The following is a 20,491-nucleotide window of genomic DNA, read 5'->3' as shown; positions in this document are numbered from 1 at the left end:
TGTCAGGTACTGAGCCATGTCATACACTGCTGTCAGATAAGCCATGTCATACACTGCTGTCAGGTAAGCCATGTCATACACTGCTGTTAGGTACGCCATGTCATTCACTGCTGCCAGGTAAACCACGTCATACACTGCTGTCAGGTAAGCCACGTCATACACTGCTGTCAGGTAAGCCATGTCGTACACTGCTGTCAGGTAAGCCATGTCGTACACTGCTGTCAGATAAGCCATGTCATACACTGCTGTCAGGTAAGCCACGCTGTACACTGCTGTCAGGTAAGCCATGTCATACACTGCTGTCAGTTAAGCCATTTCATACACTGATGTCAGGTAAGCCACGCCGTACACTGCTGTCAGGTAAGCCATGTCATACACTGCTGTCAGGTAAGCCACGCTGTACACTGCTGTCAGGTAAGCCATGTCATACACTGCTGTCAGGTAAGCCATTTTATACACTGATGTCAGCTAAGCCACGCCGTACCCTGCTGTCAGGTAAACCATGTCGTACACTGCTGTCTGGTAAGCCACGCCATACACTGCTGTCAGGTACTGAGCCATGTCATACACTGCTGTCAGATAAGCCATGTCATACACTGCTGTCAGGTAAGCCATGTCATACACTGCTGTCAGATAAGCCATGCCATACACTGCTGACAGGTAAGCCATGTCATACACTGCTGACAGGTAAGCCATGCAATACACTGCTGACAGGTAAGCCACGTCATACACTGCTGACAGGTAAGCCACGTCATACACTGCTGTCAGGTAAGCCATGATGTACACTGCAGTCAGGTAAGCCATGTCGTACACTGCAGTCATGTAAGCCATGTCGTACACTGCTGGCAGGTAAGCCATGTCATACACTGCTGACAGGTAAGCCATGCAATACACTGCTGACAGGTAAGCCACGTCATACACTGCTGACAGGTAAGCCACGTCATACACTGCTGTCAGGTAAGCCATGTCGTACACTGCTGTCAGGTAAGCCATGTCGTACACTGCTGTCAGGTAAGCCATGTCATACACTGCTGTCAGGTAAGCCACGCTGTACACTGCTGTCAGGTAAGCCATGTCATACACTGCTGTCAGTTAAACCATTTCATACACTGATGTCAGGTAAGCCACGCCGTACCCAGCTGTCAGGTAAACCATGTCGTACACTGCTGTCAGGTAAGCCATGTCGTACACTGCTGTCAGATAAGCCATGCCATACACTGCTGACAGGTAAGCCATGTCATACACTGCTGACAGGTAAGCCATGCAATACACTGCTGACAGGTAAGCCACGTCATACACTGCTGACAGGTAAGCCACGTCATACACTGCTGTCAGGTAAGCCATGATGTACACTGCAGTCAGGTAAGCCATGTCGTACACTGCAGTCATGTAAGCCATGTCGTACACTGCTGGCAGGTAAGCCATGTCATACACTGCTGACAGCTAAGCCATGCCGTACACTGCTGACAGGTAAGCCATGCCGTACACTGCTGTCTGGTAAGCCATGTCATACACTGCTGTCAGGTAGGCCATGTCATACACTGCTGTCAGGTAAGCCATGTCATACACTGCTGTCAGGTAAGCCATGTCATACACTGCTGTCAGGTAAGCCATGTCATACACTGCTGTCAGGTAAGCCATGTCATACACTGATGTCAGGTAAGCCATGTCATACACTGCTGTCAGGTAAGCCATGTCATACACTGCTGTCTGGTAAGCCACGCCGTACACTGCTGTCAGGTACTGAGCCATGTCATACACTGCTGTCAGATAAGCCATGTCATACACTGCTGTCAGGTAAGCCATGTCATACACTGCTGTTAGGTACGCCATGTCATTCACTGCTGCCAGGTAAACAACGTCATACACTGCTGTCAGGTAAGCCATGTTATACACTGCTGTCAGGTAAGCCATGTCGTACACTGCTGTCAGGTAAGCCATGTCGTACACTGCTGTCAGGTAAGCCATGTCGTACACTGCTGTCAGGTAAGCCATGTCATACACTGCTGTCAGGTAAGCCATGCCGTACACTGCTGTCAGGTAAGCCATGTCATACACTGCTGTCAGGTAAGCCATGTCATACACTGATGTCAGGTAAGCCACGCCATATACTGCTGTCAGGTAAACCATGCCGTACACTGCTGTCAGGTAAGCCATGCCGTACACTGCTGTCAGGTAAGCCATGCCGTACACTGCTGACAGGTAAGCCATGTCATACACTGCTGACAGGTAAGCCATGTCATACACTGCTGTCAGGTAAGTCATGTCGTACACTGCTGACAGGTAATCCATGCTGTACACTGCTGACAGGTAAGCCATGCCGTACACTGCTGACAGGTAAGCCACGCCATACACTGCTGACAGGTAAGCCATGTCATACACTGCTGTCACATTAGCCATGTCATGCACTGCTGACAGGTAAGACATGCCGTACACTGCTGTCAGGTAAACCATGTCATACACTGCTGTCAGTTAAGCCATGTCATACACTGCTGTCAGGTAAGCCATGTCGTACAGTGTTGTCAGGTACTGAGCCATGTCATACACTGCTGTCAGGTATGCCATGTCATACACTGCTGTCAGGTAGGCCATGTCATACACTGCTGTCAGGTAAGCCATGTCATACACTGCTGCCAGATAAGCCATGTCATACACTGATGTCAGGTAAGCCACGCCGTATACTGCTGTCAGGTAAACCATGTCGTACACTGCTGTCAGGTAAGCCACGCCGTACACTGCTGTCAGGTAAGCTACGCAGTACACTGCTGTCAGGTACTGAGCCATGTCATACACTGATGTCAGGTAAGCCACGTCATACACTGCTGTCAGGTAAGCCATGTCGTAAACTGCTGTCAGGTAAGCCATGTCGTACACTGCTGTCAGGTAAGCCATGTCGTACACTGCTGTCAGGTAAGCCATGTCGTACACTGCTGTCAGGTAAACCATGTCATACACTGCTGTCAGGTAAGCCATGTCATACACTGCTGTCAGGTAAGCCATGTCGTACACTGCTGTCTGGTAAGCCACGCCATACACTGATGTCAGGTACTGAGCCATGTCATACACTGCTGTCAGATAAGACATGTCATACACTGCTGTCAGGTAAGCCATGTCATACACTGCTGTTAGGTACGCCATGTCATTCACTGCTGCCAGGTAAACCACGTCATACACTGCTGTCAGGTAAGCCATGTCATATACTGCTGTCAGGTAAACCATGTTGTACACTGCTGTCAGGTAAGCCATGTCGTACACTGCTGTCAGGTAAGCCATGTCGTACACTGCTGTCAGGTAAGCCATGTCATACACTGCTGTCAGGTAAGCCACGCTGTACACTGCTGTCAGGTAAGCCATGTCATACACTGCTGTCAGGTAAGCCATGTCATACACTGATGTCAGGTAAGCCACGCCGTATACTGCTGTCAGGTAAACCATGTCGTACACTGCTGTCAGGTAAGCCATGCCGTACACTGCTGTCAGGTAAGCCATGCCGTACACTGCTGACAGGTAAGCCATGTCATACACTGCTGACAGGTAAGCCATGTCATACACTGCTGTCAGGTAAGCCATGTCGTACACTGCTGACAGGTAATCCATGCTGTACACTGCTGACAGGTAAGCCATGCCGTACACTGCTGACAGGTAAGCCACGCCGTACACTGCTGACAGGTAAGCCATGTCATACACTGCTGTCAGGTTAGCCATGTCATGCACTGCTGACAGGTAAGACATGCCGTACACTGCTGTCAGGTAAACCATGTCATACACTGCTGCCAGTTAAGCCATGTCATACACTGCTGACAGGTAAGCCACGTCGTACACTGCTGTCAGGTAAGCCATGATGTACACTGCAGTCAGGTAAGCCATGTCGTACACTGCAGTCATGTAAGCCATGTCGTACACTGCTGGCAGGTAAGCCATGTCGTACACTGCTGACAGCTAAGCCATGCCGTACACTGCTGACAGGTAAGCCATGCCGTACACTGCTGTCTGGTAAGCCATGTCATACACTGCTGTCAGGTAGGCCATGTCATACACTGCTGTCAGGTAAGCCATGTCATACACTGCTGTCAGGTAAGCCATGTCATACACTGCTGTCAGGTAAGCCATGTCATACACTGCTGTCAGGTAAGCCATGTCATACACTGATGTCAGGTAAGCCACACCGTACACTGCTGTCAGGTAAGCTACGCAGTACACTGCTGTCAGGTACTGAGCCATGTCATACACTGATGTCAGGTAAGCCACATCATACACTGCTGTCAGGTAAGCCATGTCGTAAACTGCTGTCAGGTAAGCCATGTCATACACTGCTGTCAGGTAAGCCATGTCATACACTGCTGTCAGGTAAGCCATGTCATACACTGCTGTCTGGTAAGCCACGCCGTACACTGCTGTCAGGTACTGAGCCATGTCATACACTGCTGTCAGATAAGCCATGTCATACACTGCTGTCAGGTAAGCCATGTCATACACTGCTGTTAGGTACGCCATGTCATTCACTGCTGCCAGGTAAACAACGTCATACACTGCTGTCAGGTAAGCCATGTCATACACTGCTGTCAGGTAAGCCATGTCGTACACTGCTGTCAGGTAAGCCATGTCGTACACTGCTGTCAGGTAAGCCATGTCGTACACTGCTGTCAGGTAAGCCATGTCATACACTGCTGTCAGGTAAGCCACGCCGTACACTGCTGTCAGGTAAGCCATGTCATACACTGCTGTTAGGTAAGCCATGTCATACACTGATGTCAGGTAAGCCACGCCATATACTGCTGTCAGGTAAACCATGCCGTACACTGCTGTCAGGTAAGCCATGCCGTACACTGCTGTCAGGTAAGCCATGCCGTACACTGCTGACAGGTAAGCCATGTCATACACTGCTGACAGGTAAGCCATGTCATACACTGCTGTCAGGTAAGCCATGTCGTACACTGCTGACAGGTAATCCATGCTGTACACTGCTGACAGGTAAGCCACGCCATACACTGCTGACAGGTAAGCCATGTCATACACTGCTGTCACATTAGCCATGTCATGCACTGCTGACAGGTAAGACATGCCGTACACTGCTGTCAGGTAAACCATGTCATACACTGCTGTCAGTTAAGCCATGTCATACACTGCTGTCAGGTAAGCCATGTCGTACAGTGTTGTCAGGTACTGAGCCATGTCATACACTGCTGTCAGGTATGCCATGTCATACACTGCTGTCAGGTAGGCCATGTCATACACTGCTGTCAGGTAAGCCATGTCATACACTGCTGCCAGATAAGCCATGTCATACACTGATGTCAGGTAAGCCACGCCGTATACTGCTGTCAGGTAAACCATGTCGTACACTGCTGTCAGGTAAGCCACGCCGTACACTGCTGTCAGGTAAGCTACGCTGTACACTGCTGTCAGGTACTGAGCCATGTCATACACTGATGTTAGGTAAGCCACGTCATACACTGCTGTCAGGTAAGCCATGTCGTACACTGCTGTCAGGTAAACCATGTCATACACTGCTGTCAGGTAAGCCATGTCATACACTGCTGTCAGGTAAGCCATGTCGTACACTGCTGTCTGGTAAGCCACGCCATACACTGATGTCAGGTACTGAGCCATGTCATACACTGCTGTCAGATAAGACATGTCATACACTGCTGTCAGGTAAGCCATGTCATACACTGCTGTTAGGTACGCCATGTCATTCACTGCTGCCAGGTAAACCACGTCATACACTGCTGTCAGGTAAGCCATGTCATATACTGCTGTCAGGTAAACCATGTTGTACACTGCTGTCAGGTAAGCCATGTCGTACACTGCTGTCAGGTAAGCCATGTCGTACACTGCTGTCAGGTAAGCCATGTCATACACTGCTGTCAGGTAAGCCACGCTGTACACTGCTGTCAGGTAAGCCATGTCATACACTGCTGTCAGGTAAGCCATGTCATACACTGATGTCAGGTAAGCCACGCCGTATACTGCTGTCAGGTAAACCATGTCGTACACTGCTGTCAGGTAAGCCATGCCGTACACTGCTGTCAGGTAAGCCATGCCGTACACTGCTGACAGGTAAGCCATGTCATACACTGCTGACAGGTAAGCCATGTCATACACTGCTGTCAGGTAAGCCATGTCGTACACTGCTGACAGGTAATCCATGCTGTACACTGCTGACAGGTAAGCCATGCCGTACACTGCTGACAGGTAAGCCACGCCGTACACTGCTGACAGGTAAGCCATGTCATACACTGCTGTCAGGTTAGCCATGTCATGCACTGCTGACAGGTAAGACATGCCGTACACTGCTGTCAGGTAAACCATGTCATACACTGCTGTCAGTTAAGCCATGTCATACACTGCTGTCAGGTAAGCCATGTCGTACAGTGTTGTCAGGTACTGAGCCATGTCATACACTGCTGTCAGGTAAGCCATGTCATACACTGCTGTCAGGTAGGCCATGTCATAAACTGCTGTCAGGTAAGCCATGTCATACACTGCTATCAGGTAAGCCATGTCATACACTGCTGTCAGTTAAGCCATGTCATACACTGCTGTCAGGTAAGCCATGTCATACACTGCTGTCAGATAAGCCATGTCATACACTGATGTCAGGTAAGCCACGCCGTACCCTGCTGTCAGGTAAACTACGCCGTACCCTGCTGTCAGGTATACCATGTCGTACACTGCTGTCAGGTAAGCCATGTTGTACACTGCTGTCAGGTAAGCCATGCCGTACACTGCTGACAGGTAAGCCATGTCATACAATGCTGACAGGTAAGCCATGCCATACACTGCTGACAGGTAAGCCACGTCATACACTGCTGACAGGTAAGCCACGTCGTACACTGCTGTCAGGTAAGCCATGATGTACACTGCTGTCAGGTAAGCCATGTCGTACACTGCAGTCAGGTAAGCCATGCCGTACACTGCTGACAGGTAAGCCATGTCATACACTGCTGACAGCTAAGCCATGCCGTACACTGCTGACAGGTAAGCCATGCCGTACACTGCTGACAGGTAAACCATGCCGAACACTGCTGACAGGTAAGCCATGTCATACACTGCTGTCAGGTTAGCCATGTCATACACTGCTGACAGGTAAGCCATGTCATACACTGCTGACAGGTTAGCCATGTCATGCACTGCTGACAGGTAAGCCATGCCGTACACTGCTGTCAGGTAAACCATGTCATACACTGCTGTCAGTTAAGCCATGTCATACACTGCTGTCAGGAAAGCCATGTCGTACAGTGTTGTCAGGTACTGAGCCATGTCATACACTGCTGTCAGGTAAGCCATGTCATACACTGCTGTCAGGTAAGCCATGTCATACACTGCTGTCAGGTAAGCCATGTCATACACTGCTGTCAGGTAAGCCATGTCATACACTGCTGTCAGGTAAGCCATGTCATACACTGCTGTCAGGTAAGCCATGTCACACACTGCTGTCAGGTAAGCCATGTCATACACTGATGTCAGGTAAACCACGCTGTATACTGCTGTCAGGTAAACCATGTCGTACACTGCTGTCAGGTAAGCCACGCCGTACACTGCTGTCAGGTAAGCTACGCAGTACACTGCTGTCAGGTACTGAGCCATGTCATACACTGATGTCAGGTAAGCCACGTCATACACTGCTGTCAGGTAAGCCATGTCGTACACTGCTGTCAGGTTAGCCATGTCATACACTGCTGTCAGGTAAGCCATGTCATACACTGCTGTCAGGTAAACCATGTCATACACTGTTGTCTGGTAAGCCACGCTGTACATTGCTGTCAGGTACTGAGCCATGTCATACACTGCTGTCAGGTAAGCCATGTCATTCACTGCTGCCAGGTAAACCACGTCATACACTGCTGTCAGGTAAGCCATGTCATACACTGCTGTCAGGTAAGCCATGTCGTACACTGCTGTCAGGTAAGCCATGTCGTACACTGCTGTCAGGTAAGCCATGTCGTACACTGCTGTCAGGTAAGCCATGTCGTACACTGCTGTCAGGTACGTCATGTCATACACTGCTGTCAGGTAAGCCACGCTGTACACTGCTGTCAGGTAAGCCATGTCATACACTGCTGTCAGGTAAGCCATGTCATACACTGATGTCAGTTAAGCCACGCCGTATACTGCTGTCAGGTAAACCATGTCGTACACTGCTGTCAGGTAAGCCATGCCGTACACTGCTGTCAGGTAAGCCATGTCATACACTGCTGACAGGTAAGACATATCATACACTGCTGTCAGGTAAGCCATGTCGTACACTGCTGTCAGGTAAGCCATGCCATACACTGCTGTCAGGTAAGCCATGTCGTACACTGCTGACAGGTAATCCATGCTGTACACTGCTGACAGGTACTGAGCCACGTCATACACTGCTGTCAGGTAAGCCTTGTCATACACTCCTGTCAGGTAAACCATGTTATACACTGCTGACAGGTAATCCATGTCATACACTGCTGTCAAGTAAGCCATGCCGTACACTGCTGACAGGTAAGCCATGTCATACACTGCTGTCAGGTAAGCCACGCTGCACACTGCTGTCAGGTAAGCTATGCAGTACACTGCTGTCAGGTACTGAGCCATGTCATACACTGATGTCAGGTAAGCCATGTCATACACTGCTGTCAGGTAAGCCATGCCGTACACTGCTGTCAGGTAAGCCATGTCGTACACTGCTGACAGGTAATCCATGCTGTACACTGCTGACAGGTAAGCCATGTCATACACTGCTGACAGGTAAGCCATGTCGTACACTGCTGACAGGTAAGCCATGTCGTACACTGCTGTCAGGTAAGCCACGCCGTACACTGCTGTCAGGTAAGCCATGTCATACACTGCTGTCAGGTCAGCCATGTCATACACTGCTGTCAGGTAATCCATGCTGTACACTGCTGACAGGTAAGCCATGCCGTACACTGCTGAGAGGTAAGCCATGTCATACACTGCTGTCAGGTTAGCCATGTCATGCACTGCTGACAGGGAAGACATGCCGTACACTGCTGTCAGGTAAACCATGTCATACACTGCTGTCAGTTAAGCCATGTCATACACTGCTGTCAGGTAAGCCATGTCGTACAGTGTTGTCAGGTACTGAGCCATGTCATACACTGCTGTCAGGTAAGCCATGTCATACACTGCTGTCAGGTAGGCCATGTCATACACTGCTGTCAGGTAAGCCATGTCATACACTGCTGTCAGGTAAGCCATGTCATACACTGCTGTCAGGTAAGCCATGTCATAACTGCTGTCAGGTAAGCCATGTCATAAACTGCTGTCAGGTAAGCCATGTCATACACTGATGTCAGGTAAGCCACGCTGTATACTGCTGTCAGGTAAACCATGTCGTACACTGCTGTCAGGTAAGCCATGCCGTACACTGCTGTCAGGTAAGCTACGCAGTACACTGCTGTCAGGTACTGAGCCATGTCATACACTGATGTCAGGTAAGCCACATCATACACTGCTGTCAGGTATGCCATGTCGTACACTGCTGTCAGGTAAGCCATGTCATACACTGCTGTCAGGTAAGCCACGCTGTACACTGCTGTCAGGTAAGCCATGTCATACACTGCTGTCAGGTAAGCCATTTTATACACTGATGTCAGCTAAGCCACGCCGTACCCTGCTGTCAGGTAAACCATGTCGTACACTGCTGTCTGGTAAGCCACGCCATACACTGCTGTCAGGTACTGAGCCATGTCATACACTGCTGTCAGATAAGCCATGTCATACACTGCTGTCAGGTAAGCCATGTCATACACTGCTGTTAGGTACGCCATGTCATTCACTGCTGCCAGGTAAACCACGTCATACACTGCTGTCAGGTAAGCCACGTCATACACTGCTGTCAGGTAAGCCATGTCGTACACTGCTGTCAGGTAAGCCATGTCGTACACTGCTGTCAGATAAGCCATGTCATACACTGCTGTCAGGTAAGCCACGCTGTACACTGCTGTCAGGTAAGCCATGTCATACACTGCTTCAGTTAAGCCATTTCATACACTGATGTCAGGTAAGCCACGCCGTACACTGCTGTCAGGTAAGCCATGTCATACACTGCTGTCAGGTAAGCCACGCTGTACACTGCTGTCAGGTAAGCCATGTCATACACTGCTGTCAGGTAAGCCATTTTATACACTGATGTCAGCTAAGCCACGCCGTACCCTGCTGTCAGGTAAACCATGTCGTACACTGCTGTCTGGTAAGCCACGCCATACACTGCTGTCAGGTACTGAGCCATGTCATACACTGCTGTCAGATAAGCCATGTCATACACTGCTGTCAGGTAAGCCATGTCATACACTGCTGTTAGGTACGCCATGTCGTACACTGCTGTCAGGTAAGCCATGTCATACACTGCTGTCAGGTAAGCCACGCTGTACACTGCTGTCAGGTAAGCCATGTCATACACTGCTGTCAGTTAAGCCATTTCATACACTGATGTCAGGTAAGCCACGCCGTACCCAGCTGTCAGGTAAACCATGTCGTACACTGCTGTCAGGTAAGCCATGTCGTACACTGCTGTCAGATAAGCCATGCCATACACTGCTGACAGGTAAGCCATGTCATACACTGCTGACAGGTAAGCCATGCCATACACTGCTGACAGGTAAGCCACGTCATACACTGCTGACAGGTAAGCCACGTCATACACTGCTGTCAGGTAAGCCATGATGTACACTGCAGTCAGGTAAGCCATGTCGTACACTGCAGTCATGTAAGCCATGTCGTACACTGCAGGCAGGTAAGCCATGTCGTACACTGCTGACAGCTAAGCCATGCCGTACACTGCTGACAGGTAAGCCATGCCGTACACTGCTGTCTGGTAAGCCATGTCATACACTGCTGTCAGGTAGGCCATGTCATACACTGCTGTCAGGTAAGCCATGTCATACACTGCTGTCAGGTAAGCCATGTCATACACTGCTGTCAGGTAAGCCATGTCATACACTGCTGTCAGGTAAGCCATGTCATACACTGATGTCAGGTAAGCCACACCGTACACTGCTGTCAGGTAAGCTACGCAGTACACTGCTGTCAGGTACTGAGCCATGTCATACACTGATGTCAGGTAAGCCATGTCATACACTGCTGTCAGGTAAGCCATGTCGTAAACTGCTGTCAGGTAAGCCATGTCATACACTGCTGTCAGGTAAGCCATGTCATACACTGCTGTCAGGTAAGCCATGTCATACACTGCTGTCTGGTAAGCCACGCCGTACACTGCTGTCAGGTACTGAGCCATGTCATACACTGCTGTCAGATAAGCCATGTCATACACTGCTGTCAGGTAAGCCATGTCATACACTGCTGTTAGGTACGCCATGTCATTCACTGCTGCCAGGTAAACAACGTCATACACTGCTGTCAGGTAAGCCATGTCATACACTGCTGTCAGGTAAGCCATGTCGTACACTGCTGTCAGGTAAGCCATGTCGTACACTGCTGTCAGGTAAGCCATGTCATACACTGCTGTCAGGTAAGCCACGCCGTACACTGCTGTCAGGTAAGCCATGTCATACACTGCTGTCAGGTAAGCCATGTCATACACTGATGTCAGGTAAGCCACGCCATATACTGCTGTCAGGTAAACCATGCCGTACACTGCTGTCAGGTAAGCCATGCCGTACACTGCTGTCAGGTAAGCCATGCCGTACACTGCTGTCAGGTAAGCCATGCCGTACACTGCTGACAGGTAAGCCATGTCATACACTGCTGACAGGTAAGCCATGTCATACACTGCTGTCAGGTAAGCCATGTCGTACACTGCTGACAGGTAATCCATGTCGTACACTGCTGACAGGTAATCCATGCTGTACACTGCTGACAGGTAAGCCATGTCATACACTGCTGTCAGGTAAGCCATGTTATACACTGCTGTCAGGTAAGCCATGTCGTACACTGCTGACAGGTAATCCATGCTGTACACTGCTGACAGGTAAGCCATGCCGTACACTGCTGACAGGTAAGCCACGCCGTACACTGCTGACAGGTAAGCCATGTCATACACTGCTGTCAGGTTAGCCATGTCATGCACTGCTGACAGGTAAGACATGCCGTACACTGCTGTCAGGTAAACCATGTCATACACTGCTGTCAGTTAAGCCATGTCATACACTGCTGTCAGGTAAGCCATGTCGGACAGTGTTGTCAGGTACTGAGCCATGTCATACACTGCTGTCAGGTAAGCCATGTCATACACTGCTGTCAGGTAGGCCATGTCATAAACTGCTGTCAGGTAAGCCATGTCATACACTGCTGTCAGGTAAGCCATGTCATACACTGCTGTCAGTTAAGCCATGTCATACACTGCTGTCAGGTAAGCCATGTCATACACTGCTGTCAGATAAGCCATGTCATACACTGATGTCAGGTAAGCCACGCCGTACCCTGCTGTCAGGTAAACTACGCCGTACCCTGCTGTCAGGTATACCATGACGTACACTGCTGTCAGGTAAGCCATGTTGTACACTGCTGTCAGGTAAGCCATGCCGTACACTGCTGACAGGTAAGCCATGTCATACAATGCTGACAGGTAAGCCATGCCATACACTGCTGACAGGTAAGCCACGTCATACACTGCTGACAGGTAAGCCACGTCGTACACTGCTGTCAGGTAATCCATGATGTACACTGCTGTCAGGTAAGCCATGTCGTACACTGCAGTCAGGTAAGCCATGCCATACACTGCTGACAGGTAAGCCATGTCATACACTGCTGACAGCTAAGCCATGCCGTACACTGCTGACAGGTAAGCCATGCCGTACACTGCTGACAGGTAAGCCATGCCGAACACTGCTGACAGGTAAGCCATGTCATACACTGCTGTCAGGTTAGCCATGTCATACACTGCTGACAGGTAAGCCATGTCATACACTGCTGACAGGTTAGCCATGTCATGCACTGCTGACAGGTAAGCCATGCCGTACACTGCTGTCAGGTAAACCATGTCATACACTGCTGTCAGTTAAGCCATGTCATACACTGCTGTCAGGTAAGCCATGTCGTACAGTGTTGTCAGGTACTGAGCCATGTCATACACTGCTGTCAGGTAAGCCATGTCATACACTGCTGTCAGGTAAGCCATGTCATACACTGCTGTCAGGTAAGCCATGTCATACACTGCTGTCAGGTAAGCCATGTCATACACTGCTGTCAGGTAAGCCATGTCATACACTGCTGTCAGGTAAGCCATGTCACACACTGCTGTCAGGTAAGCCATGTCATACACTGATGTCAGGTAAACCACGCCGTATACTGCTGTCAGGTAAACCATGTCGTACACTGCTGTCAGGTAAGCCACGCCGTACACTGCTGTCAGGTAAGCTACGCAGTACACTGCTGTCAGGTACTGAGCCATGTCATACACTGATGTCAGGTAAGCCACGTCATACACTGCTGTCAGGTAAGCCATGTCGTACACTGCTGTCAGGTTAGCCATGTCATACACTGCTGTCAGGTAAGCCATGTCATACACTGCTGTCAGGTAAACCATGTCATACACTGTTGTCTGGTTAGCCACGCTGTACATTGCTGTCAGGTACTGAGCCATGTCATGCACTGCTGTCAGGTAAGCCATGTCATTCACTGCTGCCAGGTAAACCACGTCATACACTGCTGTCAGGTAAGCCATGTCATACACTGCTGTCAGGTAAGCCATGTCGTACACTGCTGTCAGGTAAGCCATGTCGTACACTGCTGTCAGGTAAGCCATGTCGTACACTGCTGTCAGGTAAGCCATGTCGTACACTGCTGTCAGGTACGTCATGTCATACACTGCTGTCAGGTAAGCCACGCTGTACACTGCTGTCAGGTAAGCCATGTCATACACTGCTGTCAGGTAAGCCATGTCATACACTGATGTCAGTTAAGCCACGCCGTATACTGCTGTCAGGTAAACCATGTCGTACACTGCTGTCAGGTAAGCCATGCCGTACACTGCTGTCAGGTAAGCCATGTCATACACTGCTGACAGGTAAGACATATCATACACTGCTGTCAGGTAAGCCATGTCGTACACTGCTGTCAGGTAAGCCATGCCATACACTGCTGTCAGGTAAGCCATGTCGTACACTGCTGACAGGTAATCCATGCTGTACACTGCTGACAGGTACTGAGCCACGTCATACACTGCTGTCAGGTAAGCCTTGTCATACACTCCTGTCAGGTAAACCATGTCATACACTGCTGACAGGTAATCCATGTCATACACTGCTGTCAAGTAAGCCATGCCGTACACTGCTGACAGGTAAGCCATGTCATACACTGCTGTCAGGTAAGCCACGCTGCACACTGCTGTCAGGTAAGCTATGCAGTACACTGCTGTCAGGTACTGAGCCATGTCATACACTGATGTCAGGTAAGCCATGTCGTACACTGCTGTCAGGTAAGCCATGCCGTACACTGCTGTCAGGTAAGCCATGTCGTACACTGCTGACAGGTAATCCATGCTGTACACTGCTGACAGGTAAGCCATGTCATACACTGCTGACAGGTAAGCCATGTCGTACACTGCTGACAGGTAAGCCATGTCGTACACTGCTGTCAGGTAAGCCACGCCGTACACTGCTGTCAGGTAAGCCATGTCATACACTGCTGTCAGGTAAGCCATGTCATACACTGCTGTCAGGTAATCCATGCTGTACACTGCTGACAGGTAAGCCATGCCGTACACTGCTGACAGGTAAGCCATGTCATACACTGCTGTCAGGTTAGCCATGTCATGCACTGCTGACAGGTAAGACATGCCGTACACTGCTGTCAGGTAAACCATGTCATACAATGCTGTCAGTTAAGCCATGTCATACACTGCTGTCAGGTAAGCCATGTCGTACAGTGTTGTCAGGTACTGAGCCATGTCATACACTGCTGTCAGGTAAGCCATGTCATACACTGCTGTCAGGTAGGCCATGTCATACACTGCTGTCAGGTAAGCCATGTCATACACTGCTGTCAGGTAAGCCATGTCATACACTGCTGTCAGGTAAGCCATGTCATAACTGCTGTCAGGTAAGCCATGTCATAAACTGCTGTCAGGTAAGCCATGTCATACACTGATGTCAGGTAAGCCACGCTGTATACTGCTGTCAGGTAAACCATGTCGTACACTGCTGTCAGGTAAGCCATGCCGTACACTGCTGTCAGGTAAGCTACGCAGTACACTGCTGTCAGGTACTGAGCCATGTCATACACTGATGTCAGGTAAGCCACGTCATACACTGCTGTCAGGTAAGCCATGTCGTACACTGCTGTCAGGTAAGCCATGTCATACACTGCTGTCAGGTAAGCCACGCTGTACACTGCTGTCAGGTAAGCCATGTCATACACTGCTGTCAGGTAAGCCATTTTATACACTGATGTCAGCTAAGCCACGCCGTACCCTGCTGTCAGGTAAACCATGTCGTACACTGCTGTCTGGTAAGCCACGCCATACACTGCTGTCAGGTACTGAGCCATGTCATACACTGCTGTCAGATAAGCCATGTCATACACTGCTGTCAGGTAAGCCATGTCATACACTGCTGTTAGGTACGCCATGTCATTCACTGCTGCCAGGTAAACCACGTCATACACTGCTGTCAGGTAAGCCACGCCATACACTGCTGTCAGGTAAGCCATGTCGTACACTGCTGTCAGGTAAGCCATGTCGTACACTGCTGTCAGATAAGCCATGTCATACACTGCTGTCAGGTAAGCCACGCTGTACACTGCTGTCTGGTAAGCCATGTCATACACTGCTGTCAGTTAAGCCATTTCATACACTGATGTCAGGTAAGCCACGCCGTACACTGCTGTCAGGTAAGCCATGTCATACACTGCTGTCAGGTAAGCCACGCTGTACACTGCTGTCAGGTAAGCCATGTCATACACTGCTGTCAGGTAAGCCATTTTATACACTGATGTCAGCTAAGCCACGCCGTACCCTGCTGTCAGGTAAACCATGTCGTACACTGCTGTCTGGTAAGCCACGCCATACACTGCTGTCAGGTACTGAGCCATGTCATACACTGCTGTCAGATAAGCCATGTCATACACTGCTGTCAGGTAAGCCATGTCATACACTGCTGTTAGGTACGCCATGTCGTACACTGCTGTCAGGTAAGCCATGTCATACACTGCTGTCAGGTAAGCCACGCTGTACACTGCTGTCAGGTAAGCCATGTCATACACTGCTGTCAGTTAAGCCATTTCATACACTGATGTCAGGTAAGCCACGCCGTACCCAGCTGTCAGGTAAACCATGTCGTACACTGCTGTCAGGTAAGCCATGTCGTACACTGCTGTCAGATAAGCCATGCCATACACTGCTGACAGGTAAGCCATGTCATACACTGCTGACAGGTAAGCCATGCCATACACTGCTGACAGGTAAGCCACGTCATACACTGCTGACAGGTAAGCCACGTCATACACTGCTGTCAGGTAAGCCATGATGTACACTGCAGTCAGGTAAGCCATGTCGTACACTGCAGTCATGTAAGCCATGTCGTACACTGCAGGCAGGTAAGCCATGTCGTACACTGCTGACAGCTAAGCCATGCCGTACACTGCTGACAGGTAAGCCATGCCGTACACTGCTGTCTGGTAAGCCATGTCATACACTGCTGTCAGGTAGGCCATGTCATACACTGCTGTCAGGTAAGCCATGTCATACACTGCTGTCAGGTAAGCCATGTCATACACTGCTGTCAGGTAAGCCATGTCATACACTGCTGTCAGGTAAGCCATGTCATACACTGATGTCAGGTAAGCCACACCGTACACTGCTGTCAGGTAAGCTACGCAGTACACTGCTGTCAGGTACTGAGCCATGTCATACACTGATGTCAGGTAAGCCACGTCATACACTGCTGTCAGGTAAGCCATGTCGTAAACTGCTGTCAGGTAAGCCATGTCATACACTGCTGTCAGGTAAGCCATGTCATATACTGCTGTCAGGTAAGCCATGTCATACACTGCTGTCTGGTAAGCCACGCCGTACACTGCTGTCAGGTACTGAGCCATGTCATACACTGCTGTCAGATAAGCCATGTCATACACTGCTGTCAGGTAAGCCATGTCATACACTGCTGTTAGGTACGCCATGTCATTCACTGCTGCCAGGTAAACAACGTCATACACTGCTGTCAGGTAAGCCATGTCATACACTGCTGTCAGGTAAGCCATGTCGTACACTGCTGTCAGGTAAGCCATGTCGTACACTGCTGTCAGGTAAGCCATGTCGTACACTGCTGTCAGGTAAGCCATGTCATACACTGCTGTCAGGTAAGCCACGCCGTACACTGCTGTCAGGTAAGCCATGTCATACACTGCTGTCAGGTAAGCCATGTCATACACTGATGTCAGGTAAGCCACGCCATATACTGCTGTCAGGTAAACCATGCCGTACACTGCTGTCAGGTAAGCCATGCCGTACACTGCTGTCAGGTAAGCCATGCCGTACACTGCTGACAGGTAAGCCATGTCATACACTGCTGACAGGTAAGCCATGTCATACACTGCTGTCAGGTAAGCCACGTCGTACAGTGCTGACAGGTAATCCATGCTGTACACTGCTGACAGGTAAGCCATGCCGTACACTGCTGACAGGTAAGCCACGCCATACACTGCTGACAGGTAAGCCATGTCATACACTGCTGTCACATTAGCCATGTCATGCACTGCTGACAGGTAAGACATGCCGCACACTGCTGTCAGGTAAACCATGTCATACACTGCTGTCAGTTAAGCCATGTCATACACTGCTGTCAGGTAAGCCATGTCGTACAGTGTTGTCAGGTACTGAGCCATGTCATACACTGCTGTCAGGTATGCCATGTCATACACTGCTGTCAGGTAGGCCATGTCATACACTGCTGTCAGGTAAGCCATGTCATACACTGCTGCCAGATAAGCCATGTCATACACTGATGTTAGGTAAGCCACGCCGTATACTGCTGTCAGGTAAACCATGTCGTACACTGCTGTCAGGTAAGCCACGCCGTACACTGCTGTCAGGTAAGCTACGCAGTACACTGCTGTCAGGTACTGAGCCATGACATACACTGATGTTAGGTAAGCCACGTCATACACTGCTGTCAGGTAAGCCATGTCGTACACTGCTGTCAGGTAAACCATGTCATACACTGCTGTCAGGTAAGCCATGTCATACACTGCTGTCAGGTAAGCCATGTCGTACACTGCTGTCTGGTAAGCCACGCCATACACTGATGTCAGGTACTGAGCCATGTCATACACTGCTGTCAGATAAGACATGTCATACACTGCTGTCAGGTAAGCCATGTCATACACTGCTGTTAGGTACGCCATGTCATTCACTGCTGCCAGGTAAACCACGTCATACACTGCTGTCAGGTAAGCCATGTCATATACTGCTGTCAGGTAAACCATGTTGTACACTGCTGTCAGGTAAGCCATGTCGTACACTGCTGTCAGGTAAGCCATGTCGTACACTGCTGTCAGGTAAGCCATGTCATACACTGCTGTCAGGTAAGCCACGCTGTACACTGCTGTCAGGTAAGCCATGTCATACACTGCTGTCAGGTAAGCCATGTCATACACTGATGTCAGGTAAGCCACGCCGTATACTGCTGTCAGGTAAACCATGTCGTACACTGCTGTCAGGTAAGCCATGCCGTACACTGCTGTCAGGTAAGCCATGCCGTACACTGCTGACAGGTAAGCCATGTCATACACTGCTGACAGGTAAGCCATGTCATACACTGCTGTCAGGTAAGCCATGTCGTACACTGCTGACAGGTAATCCATGCTGTACACTGCTGACAGGTAAGCCATGCCGTACATTGCTGACAGGTAAGCCACGCCGTACACTGCTGACAGGTAAGCCATGTCATACACTGCTGTCAGGTTAGCCATGTCATGCACTGCTGACAGGTAAGACATGCCGTACACTGCTGTCAGGTAAACCATGTCATACACTGCTGCCAGTTAAGCCATGTCATACACTGCTGACAGGTAAGCCACGTCGTACACTGCTGTCAGGTAAGCCATGATGTACACTGCAGTCAGGTAAGCCATGTCGTACACTGCAGTCATGTAAGCCATGTCGTACACTGCTGGCAGGTAAGCCATGTCGTACACTGCTGACAGCTAAGCCATGCCGTACACTGCTGACAGGTAAGCCATGCCGTACACTGCTGTCTGGTAAGCCATGTCATACACTGCTGTCAGGTAGGCCATGTCATACACTGCTGTCAGGTAAGCCATGTCATACACTGCTGTCAGGTAAGCCATGTCATACACTGCTGTCAGGTAAGCCATGTCATACACTGCTGTCAGGTAAGCCATGTCATACACTGCTGTCAGGTAAGCCATGTCGTACACTGCTGACAGGTAATCCATGCTGTACACTGCTGACAGGTAAGCCATGCCGTACACTGCTGACAGGTGAGCCACGCCGTACACTGCTGACAGGTAAGCCATGTCATACACTGCTGTCAGGTTAGCCATGTCATGCACTGCTGACAGGTAAGACATGCCGTACACTGCTGTCAGGTAAACCATGTCATACACTGCTGCCAGTTAAGCCATGTCATTCACTGCTGCCAGGTAAACCACGTCATACACTGCTGTCAGGTAAGCCATGTCATATACTGCTGTCAGGTAAACCATGTTGTACACTGCTGTCAGGTAAGCCATGTCGTACACTGCTGTCAGGTAAGCCATGTCGTACACTGCTGTCAGGTAAGCCATGTCATACACTGCTGTCAGGTAAGCCACGCTGTACACTGCTGTCAGGTAAGCCATGTCATACACTGCTGTCAGGTAAGCCATGTCATACACTGATGTCAGGTAAGCCACGCCGTATACTGCTGTCAGGTAAACCATGTCGTACACTGCTGTCAGGTAAGCCATGCCGTACACTGCTGTCAGGTAAGCCATGCCGTACACTGCTGACAGGTAAGCCATGTCATACACTGCTGACAGGTAAGCCATGTCATACACTGCTGTCAGGTAAGCCATGTCGTACACTGCTGACAGGTAATCCATGCTGTACACTGCTGACAGGTAAGCCATGCCGTACACTGCTGACAGGTAAGCCACGCCGTACACTGCTGACAGGTAAGCCATGTCATACACTGCTGTCAGGTTAGCCATGTCATGCACTGCTGACAGGTAAGACATGCCGTACACTGCTGTCAGGTAAGCCATGTCGTACACTGCTGTCAGGTAAGCCATGTCGTACACTGCTGTCAGGTAAGCCATGTCATACACTGCTGTCAGGTAAGCCACGCCGTACACTGCTGTCAGGTAAGCCATGTCATACACTGCTGTCAGGTAAGCCATGTCATACACTGATGTCAGGTAAGCCACGCCATATACTGCTGTCAGGTAAACCATGCCGTACACTGCTGTCAGGTAAGCCATGCCGTACACTGCTGTCAGGTAAGCCATGCCGTACACTGCTGACAGGTAAGCCATGTCATACACTGCTGACAGGTAAGCCATGTCATACACTGCTGTCAGGTAAGCCACGTCGTAC

This window comes from Saccoglossus kowalevskii, chromosome 7 (genome assembly GCF_978046115.1).
Source record: "Saccoglossus kowalevskii chromosome 7, keSacKowa6.1, whole genome shotgun sequence".
Lineage (NCBI taxonomy): Eukaryota > Metazoa > Hemichordata > Enteropneusta > Harrimaniidae > Saccoglossus > Saccoglossus kowalevskii.
The sequence above is the reverse complement of the archived record's forward strand: the minus strand, read 5'-3'. Positions refer to the sequence as shown.